Here is a 15,518-nt window from a genome sequence, read left to right as displayed (position 1 = left end):
ACGCAGGTGGCCACCAACATCCACCAGGATCATTCCTCCCCACTTAGGAAGCAATGGTCCCCATTGGGTTGAGTTCCTCCATGAGATGAGGAAACTTTTGCTGAACTTGGTCCCTAGTGAGCTATTATGCAACCTCTGATGTGTCTAGTAATGGTGGGAAGCATGGTTGTGGGTGGTCCACATTGAAAACTTAGTGTAAGTGAAGCAATGGGGGGATGTTGTGCTCCAAAGAATTGTTTCCAATAGCCTTGGTAATGGTGTAAGGACCATATCAGAGTGGTCTGAGTTTTTGATGGGCTCTTGTAAGACGTTGTTTCTGGATATGCAATCAGACTTGGTCACCCACTTGAAACTTGTGTGGTACCTGATGCTAATCATGTTGCTACTTGTACTTGGAATTTTCCAGAATGGAGTGGTGATAGATCGGCACATTGGGTAGAGGCACTCCTGAAGTCAGATCAGACGAATTTTTGACCTGACAGTGCAACGGTAGCCCTATTGGTGAGGAGAAGATGTCCCTGTCTTCTTCATGACCATATCCACCATCTTTTGCTACATGGAGAACCATTCTTGGGGACCATGGATGTGGCTACGATCTTCCCCTTACTTTAAGAGTGAACCAGACATAAAATAAATTTCTTACTCTAGGAGATGATCTTACTGCCTTTTTTAGCAGAGATTAAAGAAGTGGCAGTACGTGGGGCTACCTTTGGTATCCTGTATAATGTATTACACAAAGAAATAATAACAGCACGATGCCTTGACCCATACACAACATGTCACATCCACAAGTATGGATGGCCTAATAATACATCACAAACATCAAGCAGTGCAACATCACACAATACCTCATATGTGAAGGGCTTGATGTTGTAGGGAAGGTGACACTACTGGCAGACTTAGAGATCTTGTCCTTGGTGAAGCCACCCGATGTTGTATTGTTTCAGGTGTCATATGGTTGGTAGTCCTAGCTGATTCACGACCTCTACTGAAGTGAGGTTCTTTTGGCTGCCACTATCGACAATAAATTGCAGCGGCGAAACCTTCACCCACATCTGTGAGTGGAAAAGATGCTCCCTCTTCTCTGGATTGTCTGGCTCATTCTTCTAGACCTTGGCAGTAGCAACAGTGGTGCCGGGCTCGGCATCAATGATTTTTTTCCCTTTCTGATTCCCCTTGTCAGGTTCTGACTTAGTGTCAGAACATGCATCTAATTCTGAAGCCTTCAAATCGGCCACCAACAACTACTTGGTTTGACACTCACTTTTATTATGAGTGGGGCTCTTATGGAACTCACAACACTTTCTTGTGTCCTTCTTTGACTTCGTCATGTTGTTCTTTTCTTGCGGCTTCAATGGGTTATCTTGGGTCACCCCACCTTGGCTTTGTCCTTTGTTATTCGGATTCGCAGATCCAAAGTCTCACTTCTTTTGTTTAAACTTCTACTCGATCTTGACATCATATCGGTACGTCGTGCTAAGCGAGGATATGTTCAGGAATTATATCTCATCTTAGATGTGCCTGTGTAGGCAGTTGTGGTATTTGAGTACCAAATGTAGCTCAAAATCCTTGATACCCAACTTTGTGTGAAGGGTATGAAAAATATTTGTGAACTCCAACACATCTTTGTCCCTTCCCTGCCGCAATGTTGTCCACTTTATGTATTTGTCCTCGTAGCTCTTGACAGGGTAGTACTACTCCTTGATGGCATCCCGGAATGAATTCCAAGTGGGTGCAGCTGAAAATAGTGAGCCCATATTTTCATCTTTTGCTCGCAGTACATCTCCCACTAGTATTTCATGTGGGGGGTTGCTTTGAGAAGTGCAAAAGTGATATTTTCCCGGTTGGAAAAATCATGAAAAAAAAAAGAACTTTCTAATAGACTTAACCATTTATCTATGGCATCTGCATTTATCTGACCCTCGAATATGGGGATTTCAAAGTTAACTTGTACCTTAAACGGTATTGCATTTCCAGAGTAGATTTTGGAAGAAGATGCGTCGCCCCTAGGTAGACGTTGAAGGATATGGGCAAAGTTTTCTATCATTGCATTCCTTTGTTGCTTGAGGGCTTCTTTGAGTACGACTTTGATAGGATCTCCTGGCCCCTTGTCTTTCTTTTCATCCGCCATGGGAGGCCATCGGGATTTGCGAGGCTGGTCTTGCAAGGGTTTGATAGTTCCAGCCCTAACGCCTTATATCCCAACCTCATTGGGGACATGCAAAGAAAAACAGAGAAAGAGAAGACCCACTCTGCTACCACTCATATGGATTTAAATAGGAATGCAAAAAATTACAGATATAACCATAGCTACAGAGATGCAACAAAAATAATACTTCATTTCATTAACGTAAAATATTGAAGTATGCATACAAACAAAAATGGAAATAAACCAGCTAGGGTGATTGTAGCTTACGTCTAAGAAGAGATGTTGCAGCTACATGCCTCTGAACTATGTTACAATGAGGCTCGAAGGCCTATTTATTATTGAGAAACAATGGAAAACCTTAAACAACCAAAAACCTAACCCTAAGAGATGAAGCGCCAAACTATGGGCCCCGTTTTGGGTAAATTGGTACATCAACTTCCCGGGGTCGTAACTTTGGCATATGATATTCGTTTGACGTGCACAATACCTCTTTAGAAATATATATCCGAGGACTACAACTTCTAGATCAAAAAACCAATCCAAGGCCCCATGTTCCTCTCAAGTTTCCCAAAAAACGTTGTTAAGGGCCTTAAAACAGCTCCAGAAGTTCAGGACCTGAAAAAACTACTGAAAATAATAAATTGTGCTAAAATTAAGGAAACTAAAAAATTGAAAGAGACAGTTGTGGGGGTCCAAGTGGGATAGGTAGGTGGCCACCAACATCCACCTGGATCATTCCTCCCCCCTTAGGAAGCAATGGTCCCCATTGGGTTGAGTTCCTCCATGAGATGAGGAAACTTCTGCTGAACTTGGTCCCTGGTGAGTTATTCTGCAACCTCTGATGTGTCCAGTAATGGTGGCAAGCATGGTCATGGGCAGTCCACATTGAAGATTCAGTGCAAGCAAAGAAATGGGGGGATGTTGTGCTCCAAAGAATTGGTTCCCATATCCTTGGTAATGGTGTAAGGACCATATCAGAGTGGTCTAAGCTTCTGATGGGCTCTTGTAAGACATTGTTTCTGGATATGCAATCAGACTTGGTCACCCACTTGAAACTTGTGTGGTACCCAATGCAGATCATGTTGTTGCTTGTACTTGGCATTTTCCATAATGGAGTGGTGATAGATCGTCCTGTTGGGTAGAGGTGCTCCTGAAGTCAGATCGGACGAATGCTTGACCTAACAGTCCAACGGTACCCCTGTGGGTGAGGAGAAGATGTTCCTCTCTTCTTTCATGACCATATCCACTTGCTTATACTCCATGGAGAACCCTTCCTGGGGACCATGGATGTGGCTACGATCTTCCCCTTACTTTGAGAGTGAATGAGACATAAAATAAATTTCCTAGTCTAGGAGATGATCTTACTGTTTTTCTTATCAGAGATCAAATAAGTGGCAGCAAGTGGGACTACCTTTGGTATCCTATATAATGTATTACACAAATAAATAATAACAACATGAGCCCTTGAATCATACACAACATGTCACATCCACAAGTATGGATGGCCTAATAATACATCACAAACATCAAGCAGTGAAAAATCACACAATACTTCATATGCAAAGGGCTTGATGTTGTAGGGAAGGTGGCACTACTTTGGGACTTGGAGATCTCATCCTTGGTTAAGCCACCTGATGTTGTATGGTTGTGGGTGTCGTATGGTTGGTAGTCCCAGCCAATTCATGACCTCTGCTGAAATGAGGTTCTTTTGGCTGCCACTGTCAACAATGAATTGTAGCGGTGAAACCTTCACTTGCATATGTGAGTGGAAAATATGCTCCCTCTCCTCTGGATCATCGGGCTCATTCTTCTAGACCTTGGTGGTGGCAGCAATGGTGTTGGGCTTCGCATCGGTGATTTTCCTCCCTTTTTCATTCCCATTGTTAGGCTCTGACTCAGGGTAAGAACATGCATCTGATTCTGAAGCCTTCAACTCAGCCACGAGCAACTGCTTGGTCTGACACTCACTTCTATTATGAGTGGGGCTATTATGGAACTCACACCACTTTCTTGTGTCCTTTGACTTCATGTTGTTGTTCTTTTCTTGTGGCTTCGACGGGTTTTCATGGGTCATCCCACCTTGGATTTGTCCTTTGTACTTCGGAATCGCAGATCCAAAGTCTCGCTTCTTTTGTTTAAACTTCTACTCGATCTTGACATCGTATCGGTAGGCCATGCCAAGTGAGGATATGTACATGAATTATATCTCATCCTGGATGTACCTATGTAGGCAGTAGCGGTATTTGAGTACCAAATGTAGCTCAAAATCCTTGATTCCCAACTTTGTGCGAAGGGTACGAAAGATATTTTTGAACTCCAACACATCTTGGTCCCTTCCCTACTGCAACGTGGTCCACTTTATGTATTGGTCCTCATATCCCTTGAAAGGGTAGCACTACTCCTTGATGGCATCCTGAAATGAATTCCAAGTGGGTGTGGCTGAAAATAGTGAGCCCATACTTTCATTCTTCTGCTCGCAGTAGGTTTCCCACCAGTATTTGACATGGGGTCTACTTTGAGAAGTGCAAAAGTGATATTTTCTCAGCTGGAAAAATCATGAACATAAAAATAACCTTCTAGTAAAATTAACCATTTATCTACGACATCTGTGTCTATCTGACCTTCGAATATGGGGATTTCAAAGTTAACTTGTACCTTGAAAGGTGTGGCATTTCTAGAGTAGCTGTTGGAAGCAAATGTGTCACCGTGGGTAGTCGCTGAAGGATCTGAGCAAAGTTTTCCATCATCGCTTTCCTTTGTTGCTCGAGGGATTCTTTGAGCAAGATTTTGATAGGATCTCCTACCCCCTGGTCTTTCTTTTCATCCACCATGGGAGGTTGTCAAGATTTTTGAGGTTGGTCTTGCAAGGGTTCGACCAGTTCCAGCCCTAACTCCTTATATCTTGACCTTGTTCGAGACATGTAAAGAAAAATAGAGAAAGAGCAGACCCACTCTGATACCACTCATCCAGATTTAAGTAGGAATGAAACAAATTACAGATATAACCATAACTACAGAGATGCAATATACATAATACTTCATTTCATTAATGTAAAATACTGAAATATGCTTACAAATGGAAATGGAAATAAACTAGCTAGGGCAATGGTAGCTTATCTCTGAGAAGAGATGTGGTGGCTACATGCCTCTCAACTGTGTTACAATGAGGCTTGAAGGCCTATTTATTGTTGAGAAACAATGGAAAACCCTAAACATACAAAAACTTAACCCCAGGTGATGAAGCGCCAAAACTATGGACCCTGTTTTGTGTAAATTGGTACATCCACTTCCTGGGTTCATAACTTTGGCATACAATTTCCATTTGACACGCACAATACCTCATTAGAAACATATATTTCAGGAGTACAGCTTTGGGATGAGCAACATCAATTCATGGACCCATGTTGCTCCCAGTTTTCCAAAAAATGTCATTTAGGGCCTTAAAACAGCTCCGGAAGTTGAGGACCCAAAAAAATGGCTAAAAATAGTAAACTATGCTACAATTAAGGAAATTGAAAAACTGAAAGAGACAGTTGTGGGGATCCAAGTGGGATAGGTGGGTGGCCACCAACATCCACCTGAATTAAGAAGTTGATGAAGTTGTTTTTAGGATGTGTTTGTCATGCATATATGTTGGTGATATATGTGTTTGTTATACATATTAGTGCATATATGTTTGGTATCCATGTGCTGTTATGGTTTTTTTTATCATGCATGAGGTCATGGTATGCCATTGGTATTGTCATGCATGATGTTGGCATATTGATATGCTTATGTATATATACATGTATCATGCTAATTTCGATTGTTCTTGTAGATGAGATAACCTCCTCTCAACTACACTCAGGTACGTTTGATTATGTTTATATTTTGTTTATCTTACATAGGATGTTGCGGGAAGAAGATCAAAGATGATTAGAAAATTTTGGATTATAGTTCACGAGACTCTCCCTACAGATCAGATGAGAAACATAGTGATGAGTACTCCCCTCACATATAAAATACATTGAGGACTATGAATGAAAAAATAAGAAGTTGCAAAGAGGATAACGACAGGATCATTTAGTCATAGGAAAGACTTGCTAGGGCACATGAGAAACAACAAAGGTTAATGTAGTAATTCTTCAGGATTCATCATACTTTCAGAGATAGGGACCACTCAAGATTATTCATGGACAGGAGGAAATGACAAATGGTGCATATGGAAGTAGGTCTCGATTAGGACACGAGTTGGATAGAGAGGATATAGTCAGAGATGGCAGATTTCTGGATACACCTGAATAGAGGGGCAGTGATCATGGGTTATATTCTAGTTCTGATTCAGAGAGACACTATGATCATCAGCATCACCATACATATAGGAGGAGTGAGAAGTATTATTTTTGAGAAGAGTTCAACAAAATAAATACATCTACATTTGATGGAGAAATGAAGAAGTCACATGATGTAGAATCTTGATTTCTTGGGATGAATAATTTCTTCATATTGCATGGCTATTCAAAGAACATCAAATCCAATATAGAAACCTTTAATCTTAAGGGTAAAGCAAACATTTGGTGCGAAAATGTGAAGAATGTCGAGGCATTCGAGAAGAGGATTTGACTAGGAGGGAATTTGGAAGACTATTCAGGAAGACAGGGTAAAGGAATTCTATCTGAGAGATACAATGATGACAGGGAAAAGGAATTCTATGACTTGAAGATGGGATCTATGACTAATGACAAGTATACTAGTAGATTCTTGGAGTTGTTGAGATTTGTGCCTTATCTTAAGGAGGAGAAAGCTAATATTCAAAGATTCATGAGTGGGTTGTCAATAGTGTTGAAATACAGGATTGAGTTTGATGAGCCTAGATCACTGGAGAAAGCCATCAGAAATTTGAAACATTGTTATGAGAAATCAAAGTGCATATTTGAATATAAACAATATTGTAAAGGTAATGATAAGAATAAGGGAAAATGGGATAAGAAACAAGGAAGACTACAAGACATAGGTAAAAAAGAGAATGTAGTGTCACACAAGAAGTCCAATGGATATGATAAAGCACCAGGATTGGAATCTAAGGAGAAAAACAAGTGTGATGGTAGGAAGCCTTTACAGTGTGAGACTTGTGGCAAGGATCATCATAGGATAGATTTTCCACAACATCAAGGTGGCATACCATAGATTTTCAGTGCGAAGGAGGCACAAACAGTGAGGGATGTTGGATAAAGTATTCCTTGGATTTATGCATCATTGGATAGTAGGAAGGTGGGTCATCAGGAATCTATTATTGAGATGGATGGTAAGCTTTGTAATAAAGTTGTTTCTATTTTGATTGACCCTCGATCTAATTATAGTTATGTTAATCCTGAACCGGTGGATAAGTGTGGTTTGAATAAATAAGTACATGCAGAGTCTTGGTTAGTATAGTTGGCTACAGGTACTAAGAAAAGAGTTCATCACTGGGTAAGAGCTTGTGCATTTGAGTTGAATCTTATGCCTACATCAGCACATAAAAATGTGCTTCTGTTAGTATCATACAATATTTTGTTGGGTATGGATTGGTTGTATCTTCACAAGACTAAGGTGGATTGTTATGAGAAGGAAATTTAGTGCTTAGTGACAATGGAGAACATAGAATCTTACAGGGTAGGAGGAAGGTGACATCAACTATAATGGTTTTAGTTATGCAGATGAATTTCAGTCACAGGAAAGTGTGTGTATTTTTTGTAGTTCATATTTTCAGTGACAAAGGTAAGGATGTTGAGAATGCAGAGATCTTCAAGAGGTAACTGGTTTTACAATAGTTTCAGGATGTATTCCCAACAAATATTTCATAGCTACCGCCTCACGAGGAAGTGGAATTTTCTATTGAGTTGGCACTAGGAGTAGCACCAACATCAAAGGCACCGTATAGGATGAGCACTTAACAAGAGTTAGTAGAACCAAAGTTTCAACTGAAGGAAATGATAGAAAAGGGATACATTAGGCCAAGTGTGCCACCTTGGGGTGCATCAGTCTTGTATTTGAGGAAGGATGGTACTCTCAAGTTATGAATTGATTATAGATAGTTGAACAAGGTGACAATTAATAAAAGGTACCCTTTTTCGTAGATTGATGACTTGTTTGATCAGTTGAAGGGAGAAGTAGTGTTGTCAAAGATTTATTTGAGATCAGGATACCATTAGGTATGTGTTAAAGAAGATGACATATATAAGACAACCTTTTAGATAAGTTATGGGAATTATGAGTTTTTTGTAGTTCCTTTTGGTCTAAATAAAACTCCAACTAATTTTACATGCTTGATGAATAGTGTATGCGTCCTTATTTGGACATGTTTGTGACTGTATTCGTTGATGATATATTGATATCTTCTAAGAATGAGGAAGAACATGTCGAACACTTAGCAATAGTGTTAAGGCTACTAAGAGAGCATCAGTTGTATGCCAAGCTTAGTAAATGTAGTTTCTTTTATATATAGGTATATTACTTGGGGCACATTGTCTCCAAGGAAGACATAGTAGTGGATCCGGAAAATATAAGAACGATCATGGAATGGGCAGCTCCTAGGAATGTGGATGAGGTCAGATCATTCATTGGATTAGCCACTTATTACAAAAGGTTCATCAGAAACTTCTCACAGATTTCCTATCCTATTACATCATTAAAATGGAAAGGAAAGAAATTTGAATGGACAAAGGAATGGGCAGCAAGTTTTGAGCAATTGAAGCAATTCTTAACAAATGATCTAGTTCTAAATATTTCATATCCAGAGAAAGAGTTCGTGGTATGCACAGATGCTTGTAAGAGAGGACTTGGTGGAGTCTTGATGCAAGAGGGAGAGATAGTTTTCTATGATTCATTGAGTTTGACTTCGAGATAAAATACATTAAGGGTAAAGAGAAAAAGGTTAGATATACTCTTAGTAGAAGAGTACGTGTAAATCATATAATAGTAATGAGTTCATATGGGACAGATTTATAGGATCAGATCTTGTAAGCAAGACAACAGGATGATAGGTACCAGTACCTTAAGCACAGGTTACAACAGCAGGGTATGGCTGAACAAGATGTGGACTATCATTTCATGACATATGATTTGGTCAGATTTAGGGACAAGATCTATGTGTCGGACAATAGCGATCTCAAGAATATTATCTGAGGGAATTTCATGTTAATTCATATTCAAGTCACCCGAGATATCAGAAGACATTGACAGTTGTGGAAAATTTATACTATTGGCTGAATTTGAAGAAAGAGGTTGCAGAGTTTGTTGTAAGATGCTTAGATTGTCAATAGGTAAAAGTAGATTGTAAGCATCCAAGTGGATTATATAGCTGATTTCAATTCCAGATTGGAAATGGGAGGTAATTTCTATGGACTTCATTACAAGTTTACTAAGGACCTCTGGCCAACATGATTCTATTATGGTTGTGATAGACACATTGACAAAGGTAGCTTACTTCATTCTAGTAAATTCTACAAATTCAGCTAGTGAAGTAGCATAGGTCTTCATCAGATACATAGCAATGTTGCATGGTGTTCCAAAGAATATTGTGGTAGATAGAAATTCCAAGTTCAATTCTAGGTTTTGGAAATATTTATTTTCAGTTTTGGGTATAGATTTGGCCTTCTATACAACTTATCATCCACAAATAGATGGATAGAGAGATAGGGTCAATAGCATTTTGGGGGACATGTTGAGGATGTACATCATGCATCAATAGCAAAGGTGGGAAGAGTATCTTCCACTCGTGGAGTTTGCATATAAGAATGGGTATTAGGAATCTGTGAAGATGATTCTGTTTGAGGTGCTTTATGGGCAGAGTTGTAATACGCCTATTAGTTGGAGTTATCCAATGAATAGGATGTTGATAGGACTGGACATGTTGGAAGAGATGGAACATGAAATTTAGGTATGCAATAAAAATATGAAGGTAGCACAGGATAGGTAGAAGAGCTATGCAAATCAACACATGGTGTTTAAGGAGTTTTAGGTTGGGGAAGAGGTGTACTTGCACATCAAGCCCAAGAAAAGCTACTTGAGGATTGGATCATGTGCCAAGCTAGAACCTCAGTATTGTGGACCTTTCAAGATTCTTGAGAGGATTGGACCAATGTCCTACTGACTTGCACTTCCTCCGATAGTGGAATTCCATGATGTTTTCCATGTTTAATTACTTAATAATTATGTGAAAGATGTTGATCATGTAATTGACTAGTCTATATTGCAGGTGGAGTCAGAAGGATAATTCTAGTCAGAACCTCGGTGGATTTTGTGTTGGCATTATAATTCTGGTTTGGCTCTATGGTATAGGTGTTGTACTTGATGGAAACTCACTCAAATGGCAACATTCTGTTCAGGCTCTCAAAATTATGGAAAAAAGAGGTCTGCAGGTGTATTGTTCAAAAGGTGCGGACCCACAGGGTCGCCGTCCAGGAAGTGCGGACATACCCGCAGGTTATCCGTTCATAAGGTGCGGTCCCCCAGTTCACTCACTCTAATGAAAAGTAGCGCGCTCATGTGGGGTTTCTTATGGTTGGCCCTTGGTATTTAGCCCGTCATTCATGATCCTGTGGTTTTGGCCCATGGTATAGGATCTAAATTGTTGAACCCCGGTTTGGATCCCTTGTATTGGTGTTTGATGGTTTTGTCCCATGGTGTGAATAAGGGATTGACTATATAAAGGGGAAGGATATCTCTTGTCTAGACACTTGTGAAATTTGAATATCTTAAGATCTGAATGTTTGGGTGATTGATTTTAAGAGCTTGATCTAAATCAAGGAGAAAATTTAAGGCGAATCTATTGATAAGTCCTGATCTCTCGGGCGCATGATCAGATCTGTGGATCTGACTAACTCTGGCACATTGGAGGACTGTTAATTTGGCCCTAATCAGAGGTTCGCAGGCAATCCACGGCTTAAGTGCGGGGGTACGCAGTGTAGGAGAAGACGCAGTGCGGGGGTATGCAGCTCAAAATAAGGCCCTGTGCGAGGTACGCAGAGCAGAAGAAAGCAAGGTGTGGAGATATGCAGAGGCACAAAAGGAACAGTGTGGAGGTACGTGGTCACATAGAAAGTGCAGAGCATATCTGAGTTGAGGTACGTAGTTCATCAGAAGGAGAAAGTGCAGTGATACGCAGAGCAGCAGAAGGATACGGTGCGGATCTAAGCATTTTAGGCACAGAAAGACTGCGGATATCCGCAGGTTTATATCGGTGAAGTTGCGGACCTGTTTTGAAACGTTTGTTGGTTGTCTTTTATCTATTTCTGCAGAGTTCTGGGTTTAGATTTTTGGTACTACTTTTCTGTTTACAACATTCTGAGAAGTTGGGTGATTCATTGGTTGATTGTATAAGGAGATTGGGTGATTTGCATGTACTTGATGATTATTTGATCTTCTTGGATCCAGTCTAAAAATTAATGAAACGTGGTCCTTAAAGAAGTAGAAGAGCAAAGGGGGTTGTAGCTCCCTTCCAGGAGAGACTGGAAAATGAGAGAGAGTTGTAGCTCTCTCCAGGTTGTAGCCTGCGTACTGGTAAAGGACTACACCAGTACAAAATCCTTGTCAAAGAAGTTTCTAATTGAAAGAAGATAGAGACATATTGCAGTAGGTGGTTTTCACCCACATTGTGTTTCCACCTTATATCTGGTGTTCTTTGGTGTGCTTATCTATTTTTCTTGTTCTTGTTCATTATTATATGGCACTGACATACAAATTAATGATTAGTATCTGAAGAATAAATTAAAGTATAAATCTGGAAGGAATATTGAAAAGAATTTGATAATACTGATTCACCCCCCCTCTGAGTATTATTTCCAATAATTAGTATCAGAGCAGGTTCTTCAGAAGAAGCTTGATCGCTTGAAGAAAGATCTTGCATCATGAGCAACTACAAGAGGGAAGCATCAATCAGGCCACCGATTTTTGATGGGACAAACTTCGTTTATTGGAAGTATAGAGTTACTGCCTATCTTCAATCTCTTGGTACAGAAGTCTGGGATATCATAGATACAGGGTATACTTTTCCATCAGCAACTCCTACAGATCCAGTTGAGAAGAAGAAATATGAAACAAATGCAAAGGCGGTCAATACTCTATTAGGATGCCTATCTCAATCAGAATTTGTCAAGGTAATGCAGTTTAAATCTACAAAAGAGATATGGGACAAGATTGTTCTGAGCTATGAAGGAGATGATCTGGTAAAAAGAGAAAAACTTCAAACCCTCAGGATTCAGTATGAAAATATCAAGATGTATAATGATGAAAGTGTGGCTAACTATTTTCTTCATGTAGATGAGATTGTTAATTGTATGAAAATTTTGGGTGAAGAAATAAAAGAGGCTGTTGTGGTTGAAAAAGTTCTAAGATCTTTGTTCCCTAGGTTTGAATCTAAAGTTTCTGCTATAGAAGAAAAAGAGAATCTACAAAGCCTTAAAATGTCACAGTTGCATGGAATTCTAACTGCTTATGAAATGAGGAAAGGAGGTCCATCAGACAGGAGAGAAGTTGCCTTCAAGGCTTCAGGCAAAGGCGATTACTACGAGTCAAGACACGTGTCAGAAGAAGAAGAAGAATCAAATTTTGTCAGAAATCTTCAACAGGGTATTGGACGGTTCCGAGGTAAGTTACCTTTCAAATGCTTTTCTTGTGGAAGAGTCGGTCACTATGCTGCCAAATTTCCTCACAAGGATAAGATTGACAAAGGGAAGGAACCTGTTAGATGGAACAAGAAACAAAATGCAACTAAGAAAAGTTACTACACTCATGAAGACAGTGATGGCCTATCAAATAGTGACGAAGATGAGCGAGGTAATGATTATAAACTTTTAATGGCTTTTCAAGATGATGATTACATGGATTCTATAGATGTGGATGACTTTTATGAAGATATTTCTAGACTCAAGTCATGTTTAGAAGAAAAGAATGTGATCATTAATACTCTGCAATTTCAACTTGATGAAAAAGAAAAATCTCTTGAAAGGTTAGAATGTGAAATTGTTGGCCTTAGAAAAGAAATTGAGAAAACAAAGGTTCTTAATCTTAAGTTTTTTAAAGGATTTGAAACTCTGGATGAGATTATCAATGTACATCGTTCTCCTCTAATTAAGACAGGCCTGGGTTATAATGGAGAAACATCTCAAGCATCCACCTCAAAGAGTTATCTTGATGCAGCAAGGAGGAATGAGAAAAAGCCCAATGGAGATCATCAGGTAAAGCAGGGACAATTACATCAAGAACAAACAGAGACTACCAGGTAAACCAGGGGCAATCCATCTTAAGGGTGAACAAAAGCTACAACCAACCATAGGTAAAAGCTTCTCAATTTGCTTCAAGAATGGATGATGGTAGAAATTACAATCATTTGACTGGTAGATTTGATAATTGCAGAAGTTTCTTCAATGTCCAATGTTTCTCTTGCCATAACTTTGGTCACAAAGCAGCTCAATGTGTTGCCTATAAGACAATCATTACTAGGGAAGCTCAAAACAAAGAAGTATGACCAAGATTACGAAAAGGACCTATAACAACTTTTCGGCCCTTGAAAATGAAATTGAATGTTCTATTTGTAATAACTTTAGTCATGAAGATTCTGAAAGCAGGAGCAGGTTTCGGCAGACAACGGAACAAGCCTCAAGCACCCAAACATGGAGAATAAAGGAACCACAACCAGAATGATGTGGGATAGCTTTTTATGCAGAAGGACAAGAAAATCTATGGTACATCGACAGTGGATGTTCGAAGCATATGACAGGTGATAAAGAAAAACTTGAATCATATACTGCTTTAGAAAAGGGTAAGAAAGTCTCTTTTGGAAATGATACCCCTGCAGCCATAAAAGGAAAAGGCACTGTGCATTTGAAAGAAAAGGTCAAAGCTGGAAATGTTTTGTATGTTGGTGGCTTGAAGCATAATCTAATGAGTGTCAGTCAGATGTGTGATCAAGGAACCGAGGTAATATTTCGATCAAATGGATGCAGCGTTCGTGATCTTGATATAGGAAAAACAGTGATCAAAGGTAGAAGAACTCCAAATAATCTATACATATTTGAAGAAGGGAAACAACAATGCTATTTGAGCAAGGATGATGAACATTGGTTATGGCACCGGAGGTTGGGGCATCTAAACTTTTCACAAATAGGGAAAGCATGCAAATACCAGGCAGTTCGTGGTCTTCCAGATATCAAAATTCCAGACAACACCATATGTAAATCATGTCAGTTTGGTAAGCAAAACAAAACTAACTTCCCTAAGAAGGAAGGATTAGCCAGCAGGCCTCTTGAACTAGTCCATACAGATGTATGTGGTCCATTCAAGACAAGGTCACCTCAAGGAGAAGAATACTTTATATTATTCATTGACGACTTCTCCAGGATGGTTTGGTTGGGGCTTATGAAACACAAGGACGAAGCATTCGAAAAACTCAAATCTTTCAAAGCCTTGGCTGAAAACGAATCAGATCACAAAATTAAGTGCCTCAGGTCCGACAGAGGAGGGGAGTTTACCTCAAATGAATTTTTCGATTTCTGTGAAGAACATGGAATAAGAAGGGAATTCTCTACAGCTAGGACTCCTCAGCAAAATGGAGTGGCGGAAAGCATGAACAGAACGGTCCAACAAATGGCTCATGCTATGCTTGATGAGTCTGGGACTCCCGCAACCTTCTGGGGTGAAGCTGCACTTGCTACGGTTATTATTCTCAACAAAACAAATGTCCAAGTGAACATCACTCAAAATCCTCATGAGCTCTGGTATGGTGAGACTCCTTCGGTAAAGCATATCAAATTTTTTGGGAGAAAATGCTATATTAAGAACACTGATGAACAACTTGGAAAACTTGAACCTAGAGCAGATGAAGGCATTCTCCTTGGTTATTCTCCCCACAGCAAAGCATATAAGTGTTACAATAAAAGACTTGGAAGAATTGTTGACAGCATTGATCTTGTGGTTGACGAAAAAGGATACATCCCTAGGCAAGTAAATCATGAAAATATTGAAGAGGATGAAGAATACTCTCCAAATCAGAAAAATGATGAAGAATAACCTCAAGAGGTACCTGAGGAGCAAATAAGGATAGAAGAGAAGACTCCATCCTGGTACATTCAAAAGAATCATCTAGAATCTCAGATTTTGGGGCAGAAAGAAGCAAGTGTACAAACAAGAAGAACAATTGTAGAAGCCTCAAGCTATTTGGCATTGCTCTCCTCCACTGAACCACAAAATGTAAGAGAGGCATGCAAAGATGAATGCTAGGTCAAGGCGATGGATGAAGAACTTGCGCAGATCGAAAAGAACAACACTTGGGAGTTAGTTCCTAGACCAAAAGATAAGAATGTCATAGGGACAAAATGGATCTTCAAAAATAAGTTGAATGAAAATGGAGAAG

Source organism: Pinus tabuliformis, chromosome Q, assembly GCF_031772625.1.
Source record: "Pinus tabuliformis cultivar Carrire ecotype Pingquan chromosome Q, CPIR1, whole genome shotgun sequence".
NCBI classification, from domain to species: Eukaryota; Viridiplantae; Streptophyta; class Pinopsida; order Pinales; family Pinaceae; genus Pinus; species Pinus tabuliformis.
Note: the sequence above shows the minus strand (reverse complement) of the source record.